Below are 14,157 nucleotides of genomic sequence, written 5' to 3' on the forward strand. Positions count from 1 at the left end.
GTATAGGAAAAACATTCAGGTGATGGAAAGTGGGATATTTCAAGCATGTTCTCTGTATGATTCTGTTAAATTAGTAAGTGGTACATCTGTAGCTTCCAGACAAATAAAACGTGCTTGCCAGATTGCAAGAGGACCTGGATTTGTCTGTTGATGTACTGGGCTTATAAAAAATCGATTTGAAATGTTTCAAGCACTAATGATGTTCCCAATAAAATATAGCTAATATTGTTAGATATCTGAGCCCCTTCCACACATCCAGGACAGAAAGTGAAAGAATAAAAAGATGTCTTTGATTAGATTACATCAATACCGTGTTCAGTTTGGTCTGGTTATCATAAACATACATGTATATTAAACACAGTTGAAGATGCAGCAATGTTTATTTACAAGTCTGAATTACATTATCTCCAATACTGTTAATTAAAAGTATTTACATTTCTTAGATGCTGTCATTCTCAGCACCCTAGTTCACTCTGTATTATGTGTACCACGCATTGTATGTTAAATACAACCCTATTCACAAAAAATGAAAGGTTTATTGACTCATTTGTATGCTTTCAGTTATCAGAGTGTAGACCTGTCTGTCAGTGAAGTTACTATGAAAGTTGTTTGTCACCAATTTGAAGGTCTCTTTGGAGCAGAAATAAGAACGTGTCCTGTGCATGACCAGTTGTAAATGTAAAATGTTGTTTCTGGTAGATATGGCATGATTGATACCGATTAATTAGCTGAATCTTCTTAAGTTATACCCTAAATGCTGGCAGATGCTATGCTTTTTTCATAACATCCGATCCACTTTTACTCTCCATGACTGTCCATTAAAACACCAGAACAATGTCTCTAGGTTTGAGTTTGCCCCAGTTGGAGTGTCCTTGGTTTTGTAGAGAAGCTTGAGGGAATATTTAGCTGCAGACTCTTTTTGTTATATTGTCCTGTGATCTCTCGGACCAAAGAATTAAAAGCTCTCATGGGTGACTGAAAACTATGAAAATACTATGGTTTTGTATATGCTTGTTATGGGCTTTTTTTCTATTAAACAGAGGGAAGTTTCTTTGGTTGCAGACTAGAGAACTTGCTGCTGTTCCCTCGTTTTCAGAGTTGCTGGGGCAGAGGCGCGGGACTTGGCCCTCAGCACAGGTAGCAGCTGTCCAGACACGTGTGCTATCCCGAAAGACTGCAGTTTGTTTTGAAGGTGAGCTGTATGCCATACTGTATATGTGATGAAATTATCTTGTTTTGAAGGAAAATTTTGATAGAAAGTATTACAATACTTTGAACTTTGTACAACAAAGAGGCATAAGAGACTTGCACTTTTTACCAATACCAAAAAGAGGTGTTTGAAATTCCCCAGTTTTGAGGCACTGAGATCAAAACAGCTGTTGTCTTGGTGCTTTGTTGTTGCTGCTGTTTTACTGGCATCCTGCCAGCCCTTGTGTGTGTTGTAATTTCAATCTGTTACAATTCTTCTGCTTGGTAAATGTTTCATACTGCTTTATTAAAACAAAAACCAGATACTCTTGCTCTTTGATTCTTATGAGGTATATCCTGCATTTGTTGTTAGTTGAGCAAAGGGGCAGAACTGATATGGTGAAGTTCTGTCTATGGTGTGAGGAGTGGATACCAAGATTTTCAGCCATGGTTTTCTTCTCCAGGAAACTGTATTATGCCTGAAATAATTTCCAACCTACTTTCTGCGTTTATGTTGTGACCATAGTAACTATTGCTAATCTTTTTCTCATAAACATTATGATAAATACATGAGCTTCATATGATAATTTAGTTTGACATTTGCTGTGAATGGTTATTTTTCTAGCAGATCTGCTTCCCTCAAAGATAAGATGTCTGGCTGTAATTTATCTGTATGTCTGTCTACATAATCTAAATATTGATGGCGTAGAGAAGATGTATCACTTCAGCTCTAGTACTTACTGCCAGTTGTGTTAGAACTGTCAGTTCTGTAAGTGGAAATACTTAAAATTTAAGGGAAAAGTAAGTAAGCGTGGATAATGCTGTTTGGCTAAAATAAAACTAAGGTTATTTCTTTCTTCACAGAACTGAACTCCAAATCTATTCAGAGTTCTGAAATATTAATTTACCAATATCCTCACCATCACACACATACGCACTCACTCCTGTTCTCCATTCAGTTCTATTTTGTGCTTTTGTATCCCTCTGGATAGATACTGTCTGCAGTCTGAAGTATCTGTCTGTCTCTCTTCATTTATTCTCAGTTGTAGTGTCTGTGTCCAGATGTATGTACATATTCTTATTTTTCAAGGCAACATGTCTTGTAACTTGAGAAAACAATACTTGTAATCATGTTACGAGCATGGCCACATATTTCTGCCTGAAGAATCCATATGCTTTCCTTACGTTGACTCCCACTGTAACGAGGACGGTATGAGAGGAAAATAAGAGCTAGTAAAAATGCAGATTATGAGAATTAGCAGCTGCTTAAGACTTCATTTGGAATATTAAAATAAATTCTGGTGAAGTAGGTTGGTTACTAGGAGATGTAGTTAAAAATACATGGTAAACCACAAACAGTTGGTTAATGAGTAAGGCGTATGATTGATAAATAAAGCATATATTTCTCTAGCTTATCTTCTTGCATTTATTGCCATAAATACGCTGTGTAAATATATGGAGAAAATGAAATATGCCTTAAAATAGGGAATACCTAAAATTTCACGAGATGTTCAGTTCAGTACAAAAGAATAAAAAGCTATAGATTTTTTTAATAAACAGCCATTTTGTTAAACAGGCACTCCGATTCTGTTGCCAGCCCTACATAAGCTTAGATTATATAAAACTACTTATTGCTATCTACTTCATATGCTATGGCTCTGAAGTCATGGTGTGACCTGTGACTAGAGTAAGCTGTGAATGCTATTGAGCAACGTGAAGAATACAGCTGTTGTCACCCCAGAGATATCTGACACGAATCAGAACAGCAGTGCAGCTTTAGACATCCCTGCTGCTGCACAACATGAACCTGACAATGGATCACATCCATTCTCTGAAACACGATCAAAACGGTCTCGACAAGAGAGCTGCCACAAGCCTTCTCAAGGCACTAAAGGTGTAATTCTTGGAAACCTGTTTGGGTGAGCCAGGGGTAGAAAACCTTAGTAGCACTTTGCGAATTGATCTGCAGCAACCCTTTCCAATCAGCCTGCAAGCTTTGAGTGAGCAAATACTAACGCAGGTACAGAATTCATTTTTACATCATAGGACCCTGTCAGTAGGGGCATCCTTTTGTGCATATGGGGCTGAATTAAGGAAAAGCAATAAAACAGAGCTGACCAAAACCAGAATTCTAACACTGCTAGAGATGCAGAACAGTCTATTCCACCACCCTGATCTGAATTGTGGGACCTGGACATCTGAATGCAATCGGTATTAGATATTCTTAGACCCCTGTCTTGTTTTTTCTCATGTTCAGTTCCATTTTAGGTGTTTAAAAATGTCTTATTAAAAAAAAAAAAAGTAAAAAAATTTAACTAACCTCAGGAAAATGGGTGTTGAAGGAATCTTTTTTGAGGATCTTGTGATTCCTACTAAGGGAATAGTCCTGTTTCAGAGTCCTAGAATACATAAGCTATCACTTACCAAAAGACCGGATTTTACACAAGCATCATAGCCTCTGCATCTCCATTAGAAAATACTTAGATGTTTTTTCTATTTCAAACACTTGCTGTTAACTTGGATAAATGCCCGTGTTTCATGCTCCAATTACTGTACGTGTCCTTTGATGCTAATATTGTAGTAAAACAATTGGTAAAAATAATAGTGTAAAAATGGTGAATGCTACTTAATTTATGTTCCCTAAGGAAAAAATAGAAAATCTAAAAGAAAAGCGTTTTATTTCCGATTCACTGTATTAATAGCATTTGGAGCCACTTTTCAAAATTCCATAGAAGCATTCAGCCAGAGTTGAAAATGTATCAGAAGTATGAGCAGCAAGCCCTGACTTCGTGCACTCTCTGTGCCCTTTCTGCCAAGTCAGAGCAAATGTTTGTTACCCCTCAATGCACGTTATGAATCAGCAGTAAAAAGAAGAACAGATATAGAAAGATGTCATTCTGGGTGAGCCAAAGTGGTATTTTTGTAATCCTTGCGCTATGCCTTCTATTTTCCTGATGTTATTGCCCTTGTAAGTCCTAAAGCACTTTAAGGAACAATACAAAATAGCTTTGGTACCATACTGACTCAATTTCTGTAATGAATTCCTCCCCCATCTCATAGAAATTCTCTCATGGTATTCTGAACATGACTTTTTCAATTCTATTTCATTTTCATAAACAGATATCTGAATTGGCAACAAAGTGCAAAAGTGTCTCTTTCTAATTCATATAACCAGAAGGCACATAAACATATAAAATTCTCGTCGATACCATGACAATGGAGATGTATTACACAACATAGCCAGAATGAAATCTGTTTATCTTTACCTCATTCATAGTATATGTTGTGATTTCACTACTGGAAAGGCCTTGTAATCTTTTGCTCTGTTTGAATAGAATAATAGATGTTCAGAACTGTGATGTTTTTACTCTCTTTAGAAAGAACACATTCCTGAAAAATATTTAAGATTTACAGAACAAATAAGACAGTGTTAGCTCCTTATCTTTACTGAAATTTTGTCTCTGTTCCTGGTTTGTATAGTACTTCCCAGATGATAATTATTTATCAAACAACAGCAATTTACTTGATATTGTCCAAAGAAGACTTTATGCTTCTTTCCACAGTGGCATTATCAGATTTATGTTTGGTTCTGTGCATGCTTTCACATGCCTGTGGTCACTGCTGAATCACAGAAGGTGATTCCTTCACATAGAATAAAAAAAACCCAAAACACCTTTAAAAATATTCACATGTTCTTTTTGAACATGTGATAGACTCTATCTGTTTCCCCATAATATCCATCATTTGTTGAGGTTAAATGTGGCTTGTCCAGCTTACCGTAGGCAATTCTGTTAGAGAGTCAGTCAGTGGTTTAAGGCCAGGAAGGAGTACAGATAGGAACCTCTGATTTTGTGGTGAGGATACCATCCCACTGGTCTTGACTTCTGATGGCAGCACAGCAGTATTAACTGCCCCAAGCATTTGCGTGTATACAGTATAGGAAGAAAGATGCATCATATCATATGTGGAATATTCCTTAACATGTGAATAGATGCTGAAAACCCTTTGTTAAAGAAAGTTTCATATCTCTTTAAATATACTGCATCAAGGTAATTTCATGGACTGTGAGACATGGAGGTTCTTTCCCAGATTTTAAAAAAAGCAGCAGTATATGCAGAAATTCAAAGTTACTGAATCAGTGTCTAAAACTGTATTTTGAAACTGTAAGAGGCTGAGAATCCAGAAGAACTTTAACTGTTGTAGTTAAAAAAGGGTTCAAAGAATCCTGATAAACAAGGTGGTAGAAGCAATTGAGTATATTTAAGGGAAGGAGTAGGATTCTGTCAATATATTGACAAATTGACAAACTAATTCATCCATAAAATGCTACAGCAGTAGAGGGATTGTTGTATGTGCTAATAGATTAGATTGTCCCATCTCTTGGATTTTTGGATCTGGATATGTGCAGAGGACCTTCAACAGAAAATAAGCTTACAGAAATATATCTTAGAGGATATAAAATACCAAATGAAAGCTTGAAGAATGCAGCAACAAAAGAAATCGTTCCAAAGAATTTTTGTAGAACATACTATCTGGCTCTGAAGAGTGTATGACAAGTTCTTTGCAGTGCCCTTCTGTTTTGTTTTTACCAAGAGGGATAATGTTACTTTTCAAATGAAACGTTGAAGGAAGAGCTGACAGTAGTGTTTCTTTCCTGGTAAGGCTTGCTAGACTCCAGAGCCCTCCTCTTAGGAGAAATTTTGGTTTTTAGGCAGACGCTATCAAACGGGAGCCTGATTTTCACAGGACAAATGCAAGGCTTGTCTGCTACTGTAGGGAGAAAGCTACAAAACTCAGTTTGTTCCTCCTGAGGAGTTCTCTTCTGTGCTGCCTTGTGTGTAGCTTCTGAGCAAATCAAAACAACTATTTTTAGTGAATACAAAGATTTCAACAAACTTCATTCACGTTGCTTTTTAGGTCAAGAAGAATAAAATGAAAAGGAGTAATACCAGTAAACGTCTCACTGAAAGATCACAGAGAGTTAGAGAACATAATCTGAAAAGTAAAAGCTAAATACCATCTACAAGTCAGAGTAGTGTCATTACAAAAATAAGAAAAATGAAAAAAAAATATCCAAGGAGAACAGTTTTAACATTATCTGGTTTTTGAGTGGTTTCTGGATTTTGGGGGAAAAGATTTTTCCCAGTCTTCCTGGCAAACTGTGTATGTGCAAAGCTTTGTACTCCCAGGTTTTCCCAAGGAAATATGTGTAATATTTTAAAGTAACTTCTCACTTGTTATTACTTTGTCTTTCTGAAAGCTTACAGTACTGGACATGATTACTTTTTAAACTGGAGCCTGAAGCACACATAAAGTATAACATCAGCAATAATAGCCTGAGATTCAGGACATCTTCTAATAAATTGTAATACCTGGAAGATTCAGCTAGATTTTCTGAGATCATTTGTCATTTGTGGGCTTTCTGATACAGTCCAAGTGATTTATCCTGATATATTTGCCTGATGCATTACTTATTTTAATGTTGATTAGGCTACCAACACTAATCTGATAGAGAAGACAGTATTTAATGGTTAGAACAGTACTGAGAGTTGCTGTTTGTCGGTTGTATCATTGACAAACTGCCTGAACGTTAAATATTTCTTTGCCTTCTTTGGTACTTGTAAGCAAGTGTTAATCTGTTGAAGTAAATTGTAATAGAACCTTTGAAACTACACCGCAAACTGCTGTTGAAAGTAAGTGAAAACATGACTGCTTTTCTACTGATAGGATAAACTATTCAATATTTATATTTCCCCACCTCCCCTTAAACAGAAACAAATTGCCTAAGTACATCTTATAGGCTGCATATTGTTAATAATTGAGGGAAGGTGGTGGAATGTTCAGGGCAGGAGTGCAACATTTATATTTGTGCTTTCAAAACTAATTCCTGGAGGAACCAAAAAACAGGCTTGTTGCAATGAAACCTTGAAAGCTCAGAATTGTTCTGGTAATAACAAGCTATACTTACTATATGCGACAGCAATTTGTTAACAAATTATGTGCCTATTATCTTTGCATGTACTTAGTAACCTTTGCAATGTATCAGCAAAGCTACACCACCTTTGCATCAAGCATTTATGAAGCCGAAAAATTGTCTGACATTCTGGTAATGTAGTCTGCATAAAAAGTTTTAAGACAAGAAAAAGGGAAAGGGACATATCCTCCTTTCTGGAGAGAGAGGGGTGTATGCAGCAGAAAGTAGCAATTAGGATACCAGGAGGTGATAAGACACAGAAACAAGTTAATAATTATGTACCTCTTTATAATTTCTTTTTTTGTTGCTTCTTTATTTAGCTTTTTATGTAAAACTATGAGATATTGACAGTTAACTTCTCATTTAATCTTTTAAATGCTCATGTTTTGCTAATGTAATGAAAAAATAAGTTGTGACATTTGAAAACGAATAATTCTTCTTTACTTAAATTTCTTTGGTGTTGCAAAAAGTTGTTAAATACCAACCCCTAAAGATTATTGTGCTGAAAACCAAGACAATATTCAGCAGTTATATTATGGCCTCAAAGATTGTATCTTTTAAAAAGCCTGCATATATTTTGTGTATATGCAAATAACAAATTTCTAATATGCCAGATTTATTTTAGGAGTACCAAATTCTTGGTCTGTGCATTATTTGAATTAGCCATCATTTTAAAATCCCAGATACCTTATGTCTGAGCCAAAAAACATGCAAGAGCATTGGATCAGCTTTAGGTGGCAGAAATCAAATAAATTGATAGACTGAATGCAGTTCTACTCTAAAGGAGGAGATACATCATTAACTGATCAGCTTAGGCACAAACAGTTTCTGAATAAAAGCCATGGTCCACTCTAAGACTGTGAAGTAGAAAATTCTCAATTCACCAGTGGATTTCATTGGTGGTTTTGTGATATTCATTATCCTCATGGTTCCTTACTCCCTTCAGCTTTAAAAATGAAGATTGTAATTACTGATGCTTTATTAGATACTTTGAGATTAAGAATTGTAGGGAAGCAGGAAGACTTGGTATGTACGTTTCATGTAATTCTCCAGCCTAGTTCCTCTTTGGCCCCACTACAAACCCATTAGGAATATAAATAATTTTTTTCTTATAGCTTGCGAGACCTGAGATTCAACAAATCATTATTTTCCAGTGAGACTTCTGACCAACTATAAATTAGACTATTAGTTTATACTATTGCTAATATTTTAACTGAGAGAGAACTACTACTTTTTTGCTTTGTCTCCTTGTTACACTTATCTATTTGCATGGTACAGGTTATGATCAATCATGATTCAAATAGGAATTTAGGTTGTTTTCCCAATCCTGTTGCCTTCAGCCTGACAGCTGCTCCCTTGACATTTCCCCAGACTTAGTCAGACCTTAGAAGTAAATAATGACAGGCAAACTAAGAAAAGCAAGGGATTTATCTCTTCACCCACCGTCTCTCATGCTGACAATCATTTTTCATTCCCCAAAGAGACTGTCAGTTTCTTGGATGACCGCTTGTACTTCTTGGACTGCAGCCGCATTTGTTTTTGGTTTTCAGAAGTTCAAGAGATGGCAATGTGAAACAAGTGACCCTTTTCATCCTCATCTTGAAAAAAAGAATGAAGATGACAAACTTGTTCCATTTCCATTTAAACTTAGCATTTTTCTTCCTTTCTTCAGATGAACAAAATGAAACAGTTATTCCATTAAAAATGTTTTGAGTCACTTAATTCACTGATTTTTTTCAGTCCTCAAAAGGGGCAAACGTGGCACCAGAAGTATTCATTCTTTCAAATACAGCTTGCTAATTTGTTTCACTGGTATTTCTGACCCCTTCAAATAAGTACTGATGTGAAAAGTACAAACAAAGGAGAAGCAAGTCTGTTTTAACAGAGTAATTATGAGATGTTAGTGAATAATTCCTGAACTGAACCAGAATTCTTTCTGCTCTTACTATTTCAATAAGAGTGCAGCGTCACAAGACCTATGGAGCCAGCCATGTGCACCTGCAAATACTAGGAATAGAAAATGCTGACTCACTCATTAGCTGAAAGTTGTTCAACAAGCCTTTAAACAAAATAGATCACTAAACAGTGTCCTTTTACTTTTCCAGTCATAGATAGAAAAATATGCAGTGTGTGCTTTTCTAGTGAGAGTGGAATGAATGAAAGGAAATGTCCAGTAGCATTCTCCACAGAGGGACTGGAAATTAAAATACAAATAAAGCACTTCCATGATGACAGTGCATCCAAAAAAAATCCTTTGAATTTAGGCCAAACAGCTCCAGAGAAAATGAGAAATTCCTAATGCTTCCTGCCAAAAAAAACCCCAATATGTTTCCAAATTAAAACCCATGAGGACAGTGGCATATTTCTGGTTGTGTTATATGGTAGAAGTATTGGTATTTATGTAATCGAACAATAAACAATTGTAGGTCATGGTTTTCAATGTCCAATACAAAGAGAGAAGATATGGTAACTATTGATCTTCTAGCCTCAGGTAGTGATATTCCATTTTTACTTTTCAACTTAAAGTACATGAAACCTACATTTTAGAGTTATTAAAAAAATTGAGCTACAAATTTAATTGCATTTCATTCAGCAATTAGATATTAGCATGGCAGTAGAGTTTAAGTGAGCTTGCATCTTTTGTTGCTTTCTGAAATCTCTCCCTTGCATTTTTTTTTTTTTGTCCTTTGGGCTATGTATTTTATCTCTTTGCAAATGTAAAGTATATTTTACTTAACTTAATTCCTTTCCACAGGTATTTAGAGTTCTCAGTTCTTCCTTATTAAATAGTAAGCCGATTTGGAAGTGTACTTGTCATTATATGGGAAGCCTTGATAAGGTGTCTCTTTTTTTTCCTCAAAGGAAGGTATCCAAAATATCCCAGTCCAAAAGCTCATGTAACAGAAGTAAATGTGCAGGGTTAGTAATGGATGTTAAACTGAATGGAGAAAATAGCATTAAGGAGGAAATACCATTCTGTTTTGTGCATAGCTAACCTGAATCATCTTTCGTTAGAGTATAATGGTAAAAATATTCTCATTTCACTGTAATATTAAGGATAAAGTAATGCATCAGCTTGGATTTAACACGGCACTTTCAAAATACTGGGGTTTTTCGGTATTTTGGACTTATAGAAATACTGTAATGCCAAAGGTAGCAGAAACAGAAAGACGGAAAATTCTAAATAGGAGAGAGAGAAACTTCACTGATGGATGTCTTTGTCTTGGCAGCACAGAGAATCATCTTGGTTTTGGTTAATTGCTGTACAAATTTTATGGTCTATAATTATCTTTAATTATAGGGATACACAACCATTATTATGTTAAAAGGAAGACGATAGTTGTGCACAGTCGAACAAACTGTAAGCTCTTATATATCCTTTTATTTTCTGGAAAACAGTATAGGATTATAATGCTTGTAGGTGTTTCTTCTGTCAGTTTCAGAGCAGTATACATAACAATTATTTCTGTTACCGGATTTAATCACTCATTAAATAGCGTTGCAGAACTGAGAGAAATATCTTGCTTTGGAACTATCTGTCAGTAGCTGGCAAAGGCGACATTGTAGAACAGCAGCAGGAAAAAGATGCACCTATAACTGTGTTGGTATATCTGGAGTTGTCATCACTCTCCAAACGATCTGAGGCACTGGCCTATGATTGCTGGGGAGGGTGTTCCTCTGTCACCCAAAATTTACCATCATCACCTCTCAATCAGGAGAGACTGAGTGATTTCAAGGCCAGGGAGGAAATACTGTTAACCCTTGAGAGCCCCAGAACAGGCTTTGGGTGGCAAGCAGTCTGGAAATGTGTCTGCATACTGCTCTAATGTAGATTTGCTCTTTCCCAAGGGAAAGAAACTTCTCTGTGTCAGTCGGACCATACTGAGATCACTCTTAGTGCTCTGAAGGTACTTGATTACACAACTGGAAACGAGTTACACGAGGAAAAGCAGTACACCTCATTTTCAAGATTTAAATGAGATATAGGTTTGCTTTTGACAAGCAGGAGTGTATCATGGAGTATATTTATTTCCATTAAAGCTGGTAATGTAGTTCCAGATCATTCTCCTGAATGTTATTTCTCAGAAGAGGCTTCTTTATGGAGTCAGCACTCCTTAATTTATCAAACATCAGGTGAAAGGAACATACCAGTGATATATAATCTGATGATGATTTGCAGTTTTAATAATTGGTTATTCTGCTGATATTTCTTTTTACTGGAGGAGAAGACTAAGTAAAGGGAAAATGAGAAATTATATAGTAGTATAATTAATTGTACATTCTTTGAAATATTTTTCTTATGTAACTTAGGTACAAGTCCTTTTGGATTGAGGTCTGCGTGTCTTATAAGAGCTTTAAAATGAAAAGGAAAGAAAGGACAGAAGTTTAGGGATTTGTATAGCTTGTTTTAATATACAAGATAAGTGTATAAATACAGGCCTTACAGAACATTACTGAAGAGAAGGTAATCTCAAAACAACAATCGTTGGTTACCTTGCATATGCAGAAAGTTATTAGAAAGCTGAGTATGAGTGAGAATTGTGTTCTTATAGAAGATTTTAACTTCACATAGAGAGGCTAGTGAAAAAGATGTTGGTAATAACGGTAAGGCCAAGGTCTGAGAATCAACAGATGTACTCTGCAAAAGTCACTACATCGGAAATTATGCAGTTCTGTGATTCATTTTGTTGCTTTGAAAACATTTTTTTAAAGAGATGAGCATAGTATATAATCCGTCAGGCTGAATAGCAATTATTTGCTTCACCTTATATTGAACTGAACAAATTTAAGGAGGGCAAGGACTGGAATTTGTTAAATGGAAGGATAAACCTGGACGAAAGTTATGATTTGGGCTCCTCAAATGGTCTTTGAGTGTAATTGTGTTTAACATTGTTAATGGCTTTGTCATAAAGAAGAAATGCTGGACAGTGTGCATGCTAATGATGTGATGGTGACACAAAATTAGAAAAAAGTATGTCCATCTATTCAGTGAAAGACTGATTTAATATACAGAAATAATCCAGTGATTTTACAAACTAGAGAGATAGAAATGGGATAGAACCATTAGCATAAAATGCAAGTCCTGCACTAAGGTCACAGCAAATAGTATTTTTTGCTAAAGCTTTTAGTTTTGGCAGAGAAAGATCTGGCTTAGTGTGAATCACCTAGTATGAGGAAGACTTCTATGGGACATTGGTGAGATCATATATAGAATAGTGTACAGTTGTGCCTATCATAAGCAATAAAACCAACTATAGTTGTCAAATTTCTAGAGTTAAGTCATGACAGAAAATAGAGGAAAGGAAAGCTTATTTGTGGTAGAAATCACCACCTCGATATGAGGAAAAAACTTCTTTCCTGTGAGGGTGACAGAGCAGTGGCACAGGCTGCCCAGGGAGGCTGTGGAGTCTCCTTCCCTGGAGACATTCAAAACCCTCCTGGATGCATTCCTGTGCCCCCTGCTCTGGGTTTGCCTGCTCAAGCAGGGGGGTTGGACAAGGTGATCTCCAGAGGTCCCTTCCAACCCCTACCATTCTGTGATTCTGTGATATGTTTGCTTTAAATAAGTTTAGCCTGTCAAAGCAAAGAATATTTCTTTCAGACCAAAGGCAATAGCTTTTCAAAAAGACTGACATGACAAAATCCGAACCCAAGAGACATGTAAATATTTTACCTCTTGCCGTACAGTTTTGGTGGGGGATTACACATGTTTAATGTGGTAGGATAGAACAGGACCATAAGGCACAGAAGATCCCTTCCAGTCTCATGTCATTCTATTGAACTTCCCTGTTAATTCTTTGATAAGTAAGTTCATTGTCGTGGTTTAGCCCCAGTCAGCAACCAAGCACTGCGCAGCCGCTCGCTCACTCCCCCCTGGTGGGACAGGGGAGGTAATCGAAAGAGTAAAAGTGAGGTAACTCATGGTTTGAGATAAAGACAGTTTAATAGGTAAAGCAGAAACTGCGCGCGGAAGCAAAGCAGAACAAGGAATTCATTCCCTACTTCCCATGGGCAGGCAGGTGCTCAGCCGTCTCCAGGAAAGCAGGGCTCCATCATGCGTAATGGTTACTTGGGAAGACAAACGCCATCACTCCAAATGTCCCCCCTTCCTTCTTCTTCCCCAGCTCTATATACTGGGCATGACGTCATATGGTATGGGATATCCCGTTGGTCAGTTTGGGTCAGCTGTCCTGGCTGTGTCCCCTCCCAGCTCCTTGTGCACCCAGCAGAGCACGGGGAGCTGAAAAAGTCCTTGACTGGTGTAAGCGCTACTTAGCAACAACTAAAACATCTCCACATTATCATGGCTGTTTCCAGCAAAACTCTAAAACATAGCCCCATACTAGCTACTATGAAGAAATTTAACTCTGTCCCAGCTGAAACCAGGATATTCATCTCAGTAAAGAACTTTTTTTTTCAGTTTTAATTTCTCTGCATATGAAAAATAAATTATTTCCCCCCTTATTTTGAAAATAAAAAATTGAAAAATAAGACTATGAAGCAATACACATGCAGTTCTACTGAAAACAAGTGTCTTCAGTCTGAAGAAACACTGTCAAAGTAGTCCTGAATGTCTTTAAGAATTCTCAAAGCTGTCAAAGATTTTTGGTTTGGTTTTTTTTTTTTGGCTGCTATTTATAGTTGGTTCCATTAATTCACATACTGCCTAGTACAGCTCTAGATGTTTAGTTAGAGTTCCAATTTGCATAAACTGTGCTATTCAAAGCTGTTGTGTTTTGTTTGTTTTGTTGTAAAGACTTTGCTGTATGATGCAATGAAAAATGAAGTCTAAAAGGGGCAGGGTCCAAAACCTTGAATATTGATTAAGACTCCGTAGGAAAACCAATACTTTTCTCAGAAGACTGTTAGAAATGAAGTCTGTAGTGTCAGTGAAAAGTAATAGCCAAGTTCAAAACATAGTTGTGCTGTATTTTTAAAGGAAAAGGTCCTGTTATGGCTCTTTAGGTTAAATTACTGCTACTCAGTTGTATCTT

General features: G+C 36.5%; 1 long non-coding RNA gene across 1 annotated transcript in view; it reads left to right on the forward strand.

Annotated features, from left to right (window-relative positions):
- Window positions 1-1,046: 1,046 nt before the first annotated feature.
- The window catches only part of LOC135313697 (uncharacterized), a 32,805-nt gene continuing 19,694 nt past the window's right edge, over window positions 1,047-14,157 (forward strand). The window contains exon 1 of the long non-coding RNA XR_010373235.1: window positions 1,047-1,192. This is a non-coding gene — a long non-coding RNA (uncharacterized LOC135313697). The remainder of the gene's footprint in view (window positions 1,193-14,157) is intronic.

This window comes from Phalacrocorax carbo, chromosome 5 (genome assembly GCF_963921805.1).
Source record: "Phalacrocorax carbo chromosome 5, bPhaCar2.1, whole genome shotgun sequence".
NCBI classification, from domain to species: Eukaryota; Metazoa; Chordata; class Aves; order Suliformes; family Phalacrocoracidae; genus Phalacrocorax; species Phalacrocorax carbo.